Below are 10,118 nucleotides of genomic sequence, written 5' to 3'. Positions count from 1 at the left end.
AAATAAGTTTATGAAAGACCTCAGCAGTTGTTTCTTTGTAGTGCCGCTCGAAAATTCTTGTGCTACTTTGCCAATTGTGGGCCAGTTTTTTTATGTTTATCTTAGCAAATCTACATCGAGAATAATGTTTGTTCCTTAATAGTTGTATATTTGTCCTCTGAATCCTAAAGGCCTGAAACCGTGCAGTTCACTTTTAACTTTATCTATAACCTTACTTCTAACGCCATGCTGACTCTCTCTCTCTCTCTCTCTCTCTCTCTCTCTCTCTCTCTCTCTCTCTCTCTCTCTTGTTCGTATCGATTGTCAAGATTATGATTCGTTCGTCTTTGCTTTCTGTTCTAGAAGTGGTTGCTACCTGTTTCTGCAAATATAACTAGTATATTTTATGTATGTATGTATCTCCTCGAAAACTGTGGTTTCATTTCAAAGTTTTTTTTTTTGGGCAGGGGGCAATAATAATGATATCAACAGCAATAATAAGATTATATATATATATATATATATATATATATATATATATATATATATATATATATATATATATATATATATATATATACATACATATACAGTATGTATGTACGTATGTAAGTAAATGATGTATCTCCTCGAAAACTGGGGTTGCATTTCAAATGGTTTTTTTGGTGGTGCTGGGTGGAAATAATAATAATGATATCAACAGTAACAATAAGAAGAAGCAGAATTGCGTGTAATATAAGCTCTCTGGGGGAATCATTAATTGTTTTTGCATGAAGTAGTTGGAAAAGAAACCCGCGCACAGTAGACCAATTTATGACATTCGCTCAACTTCGCTTAGTGTGTCATGACCTCGAGTTACACTGTTCGTAGAGGCTCCAATACCTCGGGTGCCAAGCAGTCTTGCATATTTGATATTAGATTCAACAGTCAATACGATAAATGACTACCTAAAACAAGGTTTCCTTTAAGTGGTTTAGACCTTAGCGTCGAGATGTGTATCTGGTTGCGTTTGTAACGCCAAATTTCTCTTTCAGTTTTCGTGACTGTTGCTTATCTGAGTCACAGAAGCTTATTAAAACAACTTTTATATACGGAACATATTTATTAGTTGAAGACCTCCGTAGAGGGGTAGCGCCTTGTTTTGAAAATTGAGTTCAGTCGTCTAAACCTTGTTGTGACAACTGAGTTCAGTTGCCTAAACCTTGTTGTGACAACCGAGTTCAGTTGTCTAACCCTTGTTGTGACAACTGAGTTCAGTTGTCTAAATCTTGTTGTGACAACTGAGTTCAGTTGTCTAAACCTTGTTGTGACAACTGAGTTCAATGGTCTAAACCTTGTTGTGACAACTGAGTTCAATTGTCTACACCTTGTTGTGACTGAGTTCAGTTGTCTAAATCTTGTTGTGACAACTGAGTTCAGTTGTCTAAACCTTGTTGTGACAACTGAGCTCAGTTGTCTAAACCTTGTTGTGACAACAGTTCAACTGTGTAAACCTTTTGACAACTGAGTGCAGTTGTCTAAACTTTGTTGTGACAACTAAGTTCAGTTGTCTAAACCTTGTTGTGACAACAGAGTTCAGTTGTCTAAACCTTGTGACAACTGAGTTCAACTGTTTAAACCTTGTTGTGACAACTGAGTTCGTGCGGTTTTGCCAATCAGTTTTCCATTTCTATCCTTTCTAGTTTAGCACCTATTGATGAAATGGTTTCTTCTGAAGCCATCAGTCTATTCCCGATGTAATTTCATCATCTTCTTCGTATTGCATTCTGCCCCAAAACTTACCTCATTTAGCTAAGAACCTTCTGAAAATTCCAGACATGAAAGTTATAGGGTGCCAGGTGCATCGACTGAGTAGGAATAAATAAACAATCTGTTCTGCCACAGAATCCATTTCAGCTCTCTTAGCGCTGAAGGAGCAAAACAGTTCCTTTCCTTAGGGTCCTTATTTTGGTGAATTTATTAGAGACGTCCATTTTCTGAAGGAGTTCTTAAAAAATAGCGGATTTTTATTTTTTACACACGTAAAGTATTTTTCTCACAGCTTCACAGCTGACATTGAAAATGACAGTTATCATTTTCATGGGCATGCTTCCTTGCTCAGTGAGCATCGACTCATTGATCCCTTACTTATTGATAGAAAACGAGATTTTTTTTTATATTGAAAGTGATAACCGCAGAATCTTCTCGGCAAGCATGGCCACTTTTTGGCACTTTCATTCGGGGTACCAAAAGTGTTGTCACTGAGCTTTTGCAGATCTGAGTCACTGTTGTCACTCAACTTTTGCAGATCTGAGTCAGTGTTGTCACTCAACTTTTGCAGGTCTGAGTCGCTGTTGTCAATCAACATTTGCAGATCTGAGTCGCTGTTGTCAATCAACATTTGCAGATCTGAGTCACTGTTGTCATTCAACTTTGCAGATCTGACAGTTGATATAATCATATTCTCTTTCCACCACAGTCTCGTGGGTGGTCAGTTGCCTGTTGTTAAGACGGACAGACTTAATTTTTATATAGACTGTATGCACTGGATCTCTTTCTGAATGGTGATCACATTCTAAATTCTTGGACAGTCTCTTGATTTTTTCGTCCGCTGTTCACACTGGCATTCATAGATATATTTTGGAGTTTTTTAGTCATTTGGGACAAAATTGCTAAACCATTAGTTTCTGAGAAAATAAGATTATTACTCAGTCATTTTGAGTTTCTCAGAGCAACAAACCTCCTCAATATCCATTGGATAATCTGCTATCAAGCACTGAATTGCTTTCAGACATTGTATATATCAGCAAAGTTGAATTGCAAGATTGTCCAGCAGTATTTCAAGTTATAGTCTAAGTTTAAGTAATATCTTGATAATAAGTGCACCTAAAAGACATTTATCAGACAAATTGTAGTTTAGTGCTTCCTGGAGAACTAATTTTTGAAATAGAAACTTAATATGTTACCTACCACTGAGCCTGCATTTGTTTAAGGATAAATGTATGGGAGTTATACCGATTTGTTACTGAAGAAATTCATTCAAGTTGATCTTCTGTGATATCAGTTATCACAGATAGATATTGCACACTTTGCTGTATAAGTTAATCCGGACCCTGCAGACATCAGAGAGTTTATACAATGCATTTAACCATTCATAAGTACTAAGTCTGTTGAAAAAAGTCAATGAAAATCTGAATATTATTCAGCTACATAAGGTAAATTATTGAGAGGCTAAATAACCCCTTGTGTATATGGCATCACAACATTACTTAGGATAAGATGGGCTGCTACCTAATATTTCCCTTTATTTATATAGAGCTATATGAAACTTACTAGTGTATACAGAAATTGAACATTACTGAGGTATCACTTTTAGACAAGTAATTTTTAAAGATATAACCAATAGATAGGTGACGGCTATGAGATCTGTCTGCAGAAGGTAGATACATACCCTGATTTTTACTTAAAAAAATCACATTTCAATGAAAATCGTAGGTGCTTCGTAGGAGCTTTGGTAGCGTTTCAGCTAAGTTGTTTTGTAAATAGATTTAAATTCATTTACTACAAGAAATCTGGCAAAGTCTAGAGAACTTAATTTTGGCTTGATAAAAAACATTTAACTGGCAGAATCCAGAGAGGATTCTTGGTTTAATACATTAAAGGATGACCAATTCTTTGCACCAGGTTGTTCCTTGCTAAGGCCTATTGGTTTCTTCCAAGGTCATTGCCAGGCATCCAGAGTTGAAGCTGAGGAGACAAAGCATTCCATGCCTCGAGGTTATCAAAAATCCTGTCACCAGTTATTTCTGGTGCTTCCTCCTTAGCAAGACCACAATTTTATATGTTGAATTTACCTTTTACCTAAAGAGGCGTCAAATTACAAGACAGCAGGCACTTGTACCCTGGCCCCTGGGCCTAATCAAGGTATTACCAGCTGGGCCATCTGGACTTTGTGCTTATGATGGGCAGGAAAACAACTGCCTGAAAGTACATACCCCAGTTACGTCTTCACAACCCTTAAGAGGAAATGTCAGCTGAGCTCCTTTGGGCACCAGAGGAGTTGGAAGACCCACACCTACTTGGATGAGAACTGTGAGAAAGGAGGTTAGAGATGAGTGGAGATTTGTGGAAGTAAAGCAAAGGAAAGACACGAGAGATGGAGTTTTCCAGAGGTCCTTCACATCACGCATTCGAGATGGTGATGATGATGAGATGGAAAACCTCTTAGAATTTTGCTGCTGCAATAAAATACAGTAAATTCTTTACTCTAGTAAAGGACTCAGAAAATTATCTGGGTTGAATAGCTTAAGATTAAGTCTAAGAAGCTAAGACTGTATGTGCTTCATTAATGTCTATTAGATTAGGCAATAATAAAAACTGTTTCTATGTCAAATAGTTGTGAAATCTGTTTGTAATTTTCAATAAGCAGCTTCGTATGAGACTAAGTAACCCCTACAAAATACACCGTGATAGAATTAAATTTTGGGAGACCTAGTAAAACCCTATAAATCATGCTTTGTTTGAATAGAATGCAGCGAGCCATAGTAACACTTAGAAAACATGCATTCTTGTTAGTAAATTTACCTGAGTCTTAGAGCTAGCTACCAGTAGTACTAACTCTATGGTTAACCTGTTGAAAGATCTTGCGTACATGAGATAAATACAGTAATAATTCAAGTTGGTAAAAAAATTACAATACCTAAGTGTTTCTGAAAAAAAAAACAGTCTTAAGAAAATGGTAGATAGTTTTGTTTAAGAACAGTTAATACCAGAACAACATTTTCATTGAGAAGGGAAGCTAATTTGAAAAACAGTGATTCCACATGCGGTGATCCCTATGAAATATAGGAACAGCTGGAGAAATAGTTTTTACTTGGAGGAAATCCGATGGATTGGTGGATAACTTGAAGACTTATCAGTTCCTGACAAATCCAGTTGTTTTAATGTGAATTCTGTGAGCACCAGAAATATGAAAAGAACCTAATTTTTTTATGATAAATTACCCTGATGTAATAAATTGTTGATGTGCTTCATTTGGATCATTTGCTAGAAAAAAAGATCAATTAGAAGATAGTGCCATAATACTATGATTTTTTAAAAATCTAGCGGCAACTAACCCAACCCAGAAAACTCTCTCTTAATTACAGGATTCATTTAGGCATCATACTGCCTCAAATACTTGTTTGGGTAATGAAAAATTTATTTTTAGCACCAGTATGACTCGCATTGTGGCAATACCCGAAGTGCCACAATGAGCTACTGGAGACAGACAGTATGGATATGGACAACACGCTCACTAATTTTTGTAAGATATACCAGTGTCCGGGTTGCATGTATTGGTCTATTGTTATACTAGCATGCATATCTATGCAAGTTACATATGCATGCTAGTATAAGAAGCTTCACCCGATACCAGCATAAAGACAAATTAACGCGTTACTGAATCCTTACATGGTTTTATGATTTTACTTTATTTATTTATTTTTATACAAACAGGTCTGTGAAAGACAAAACTTACCCCTGAGTGAGGCTTAGCTTTAGAGAAATGATTGACATGGGTATCCCGCTTTGATGATAGAGGTGGCATAGATCTTTACAGATGGGGACGGGCAGTACGCAGTGAAATATAATAATTAGAAGTCAAACGAAGCTGCAGTTATGCTTTCTTTCCTATTAATACCATTTCTTCAGCAGTGAACTAATGAAGTGAAGCCCTTTTCCTTATCTGGCCTTGCCTGTCTTACATAGCATCCTTGCAAATTCTTGAAGGAGACTTTAGTATATTTGAAAATGGTTCATATCATAATATCCTTACAAATTCTTGAAAGACACTTTAGTATACCTGAAAATAGTCCTTGATGGTGCAAAGATAAAAGGCTTTTTATCCTTTTACTTGTTTTATTTATCAGTATAGTTTGTTCAGAGTTAAGGAGGGAAAGCCTTCCCAGTAATGAGCGCAAAAATTTAAATAGAACTGGATCAGTCTCACACTGAGACACTTTCACCAAACCTAATAAAACTCCAGACTTTTTATGAGTTGGTTTATCCCGGTTTGAAATGTGTTTTAAGATAGCCAAACCGAATTAACTTAGAACGAGAAGTAAAAATCAGTCCCCTAATCAGATAAGTAAAATTTTAAATGACACAGGGAGGAAAGTCAGGGAAATATTTGCTAGCTTTGAACTGAATGGTCTTCTAGGGACCATTTTAGTTGCAATGGTTACAGTAGAAAAGTGATATAGGAAAATTATCTTATTCATAAGCGTGGAATGAAGAATTAACATTAAATAGAAATCAAGATTTTTGGAGATCATTGTATCTCGAGGAGATAATGTTACTCTTCCATGTTTTGAATGTTGCCTCCCGGTTTGGCCCTCAGCACCTGACAACCATCAAGTGCTGTCAAGTTCATTAATCTAGCTCATAGCACTAATTTATTGGCCGTTTTTCAGTTGTGCATGTTTCATAAAACCTTCCATGATTCTGACCACCCTTTGCACAGACTCATGTCCTATTATTTTACTAGACTTAGACTTAATAACATTTTATATATATATATATATATATATATATATATATATATATATATATATATATATATATATATATATATATACTATATATATATATAGTATATATGTAATATATACTATATATATAATATATATATATATAAATATATATATATATATATATATATATATATATATATATATATATATATACATATAATATATATATATATATATTATATATATATATATATATATATATATATATATATATATATGTGGCATCACACTCAGCTTTCCAGAAAACTTGTCAAGATGTGACTGAATTATTGAATGATACTCGTTATGTAGTTGACTCGTTGGAACTTCAGGTCAGACTGTTTTTTTTTTTTTTTTTTTTTTTTGATCAGGCTCACATGAGTCTCGTTTCATGAGACTCACAAGTGAGTCTTATAAATGAAACTCATGCGAGTCTCGTGTTTTATTTTTTTTATTTTTCTTATTTAGTTTATTCAGAATTTCTCTTTTTTTCTTGCTGGGCTGCATGCAATTTTGGGTCCCTTGCACATGTTGCATTCTGCTTTTCCAACTTTTCCAGCTAGCTTTGCGGTTTATTTGAAAGATATGATTTGTTATATAGTGGAAAGTACAAAAACAGGCACGCATTACATTGTTATTAATATTATTATTGTTTTGTTGTTGTTGTTGTTGTTGTTCATGATGGTGATGATCCACTTATTGTTCATATGAACATACCAAAAGGCAGTTAACAAAGGAAAGTTATCAATCAGATATTTACAAAGCTGGTGAAAAAAAGATAATACATCGGTGCATAATGCTTTAAAGTACAAGTAGTACTGGAACCTCTTACTGTCCAGAGTATCAGCACCAATAAATATTTCCAGGAAGGTTATTTTGCAGTTCTGCAGTGAAAAGAAAGAAAGATTTCTGGCACTGAATAAAACACTAAAGGCGTAAATAGAAGCTCCCTGCTGGAATGCATCCTATGGTAAATGGCCAAGTAGGATATCTCCTGAGGATGGGTTAAATCATAATACCACTTCGAGCAATCCTGTCTACAGGATAAAGGTTGCAGAAAGCTGCTGACATGCAGACAGGAGAAAAATATTCCAGTAATGATAGTACACAAAATCTAAATCTTGTGGCACTGATACCATCATTTCTGTAGACACATGATACTTTACAAACATTCCAGTTTTCTGGGAGTACTTGGTTACATATTCTTATTTAGGTAAAAAAGAAAGCTTTGAATCAAAGGTAACATCTAGTATTGTCTGCCAAATATTCTGAATTGTCAAGTATGTTACAGTTTTACTTGCGGAGAGTGTGTTGGAGTTTAAGATCAACCGATCAGGAAAATCTTAGTTTTGACGACTTCAGCCTCATACCTGTGGCAGCAACACTTACTGATTTGTTCCATGCTGCTCTTAGGCCTAGCAGTAACCTGTTCTCTCTGTACTATCTCAGTTTTCAACCAACAATAATGTCACTCATAATAATTAAGAACCATATAAAACAGTCAGTTATGGGGCAACTGTCAGGTACACAAGTTAGAGGAGCAGACTACAGATATACACAGCCATCAATAGGTAGTTCGTCTGCAGGGGCGTTATAGAAGTCCCGCCTGCAGGAGGGCCCTTAGAATCAGTAATCATATTGTAGTACATCCTGGTGTGCCTGAAAAAGAATAATGAAAACTTTTATTATTATTATTATTATTATTTTTTCTTTTTGCTTGACGGAGTCACAGTTGATGATTCTGATAAAGTCTTTGACATTCTGTGTATCTCACATGATGAATAATAGATGTTAAAGGATTTTATAATGTAGGATTTGGCAATATGGTTACAGAGTAACAGTTCAGAAATCGGGCCACTCATCCACCAAAGAAACAGAACGAACTTGTAGGCATGAAAGATGGAGGAACAGGGTCATTTAGCATAGATAAGCTTTTATGATACAATTTTCTTTTCGTTTAAAAGATATTCGTCATGATTTTACTTGCAGTTTGTTTTTTTTTTTGTCTTAATGTGGGCACCAGAAGAGTTAGGAGACGCAGTCATACTTAGATGAAAACCGATAAAGCACTGGGAGAGATATGGGGGGATTTCACAGATGGCCTTTGCGTCACACGGCGTTGGGGCGGTGATGACGGTGTCTTAATCTGACGATATATCATAGACGTTAATGAGAACTGGTAAATTTTTATTTGTATACTACTTGTATGAGTTTATCCAGTTATAAACTTTTTGAAACATTGGAATTTGACAAAATATATATAAAAAATCAGTATAAGTTCAAACAAATCATTCGGGCCAGCCCTGTTTGAGGTGATAATCACTTTATTGGCCTGTTAATAATAATAATAATAATAATAATAATAATAATAATAATAATAATAATAATAATAATAATAACAGAGCAGTTTGATGGGTTATCTATTCCAAATTTTTACGTCTTTCAGAACCTTAATATTTTAGAAAAATTATAATCGCTTCTAAAAGCTGCCAATTTTTTGTAATTACTAGTAATTTTCTAATGCAATGACAGAATAAGCTACTATTTACGACTGAAATCCAGTTTGATATTTTAGGTTTCATCAGCACTGAATTAATCCTGGGGATGAAAGCAAAATTATTTATACCGAGAGACAAGAATTATTTCTTGAATATTTTGAACGCGATTAGACGTTTATTAAAACAAAAATATAGATCACTCGTGAAACACACTTAATTCACTCCTTTATATATTGACCACCCAAACACCTCGACGTCAAATCTAGAATTGCATCTAAAAGTCACCTAGATCACGTTGTATGTGAGGAAACGCGTAAAGTGTGTCGACACACCCAATTTATTAGCGGTTTCTTTGGCTCTCGGGGGATATTTACCCTAACGATCAAGACTTCCTGATGTACTGTGCATCTGAGAGACAATTCTGAGAGACAGTTCTGAGGCATTGTTTACTCATTTTCTGCCTCTGTTATACAAAGGGAAATCAAGTTAGTTTTGCACGTCGGGAGACAGGTGTTTTCTGGTTTTTTTTTTTTTTTGCCGGATAATGAAAATTGTAGTATCTCCTTGGGGCTTCACCTCGTCTCTCGCAGCACGCAATAAACTCGGATTATGTGGCTATAAGAGCAAATGAGAAGCACTGATAATGTCTGAGTAAGAAAACAGAAAGAGAGAGAGAAAGGAGAAAGAAAGAAATATAAAAAAAGGGGTGGAAGGGCCTTAAGTCTCCCCAAAGCAAGCACAGTGCCAAATTTGCCTTGGTCTCTTGAAAAGACGCCCTCTTGAAACTTGGCACTAGTTAAGGAGGAAATGTCCCGATAAGTGCCAGAACTATGTGTTATATGGCACTTGCTGACAGTGTTTTTATCCCATGAATTTAATTGTAGAACTGTGAAAAAGGTCAGTATATTTCACCTTTTGAAATTGTAAAATTGTCCACCATTTCCACACTTGATAACAACTTGAATCGATTTCCTAATTTTTTTACACCGTGAAATTATTTAGCATTTTTACGCATTTTTATTATTAAATTTCTATATCCTTGAACAGTCATTAGGAAAATGCCGGAGCTTTTTGTGATGTTTTTTATACGTGTTCGTTGGAGCATTTTATT

Source organism: Macrobrachium rosenbergii, chromosome 17, assembly GCF_040412425.1.
Source record: "Macrobrachium rosenbergii isolate ZJJX-2024 chromosome 17, ASM4041242v1, whole genome shotgun sequence".
Classification (NCBI taxonomy): domain Eukaryota; kingdom Metazoa; phylum Arthropoda; class Malacostraca; order Decapoda; family Palaemonidae; genus Macrobrachium; species Macrobrachium rosenbergii.
The sequence above is the reverse complement of the archived record's forward strand: the minus strand, read 5'-3'. Positions refer to the sequence as shown.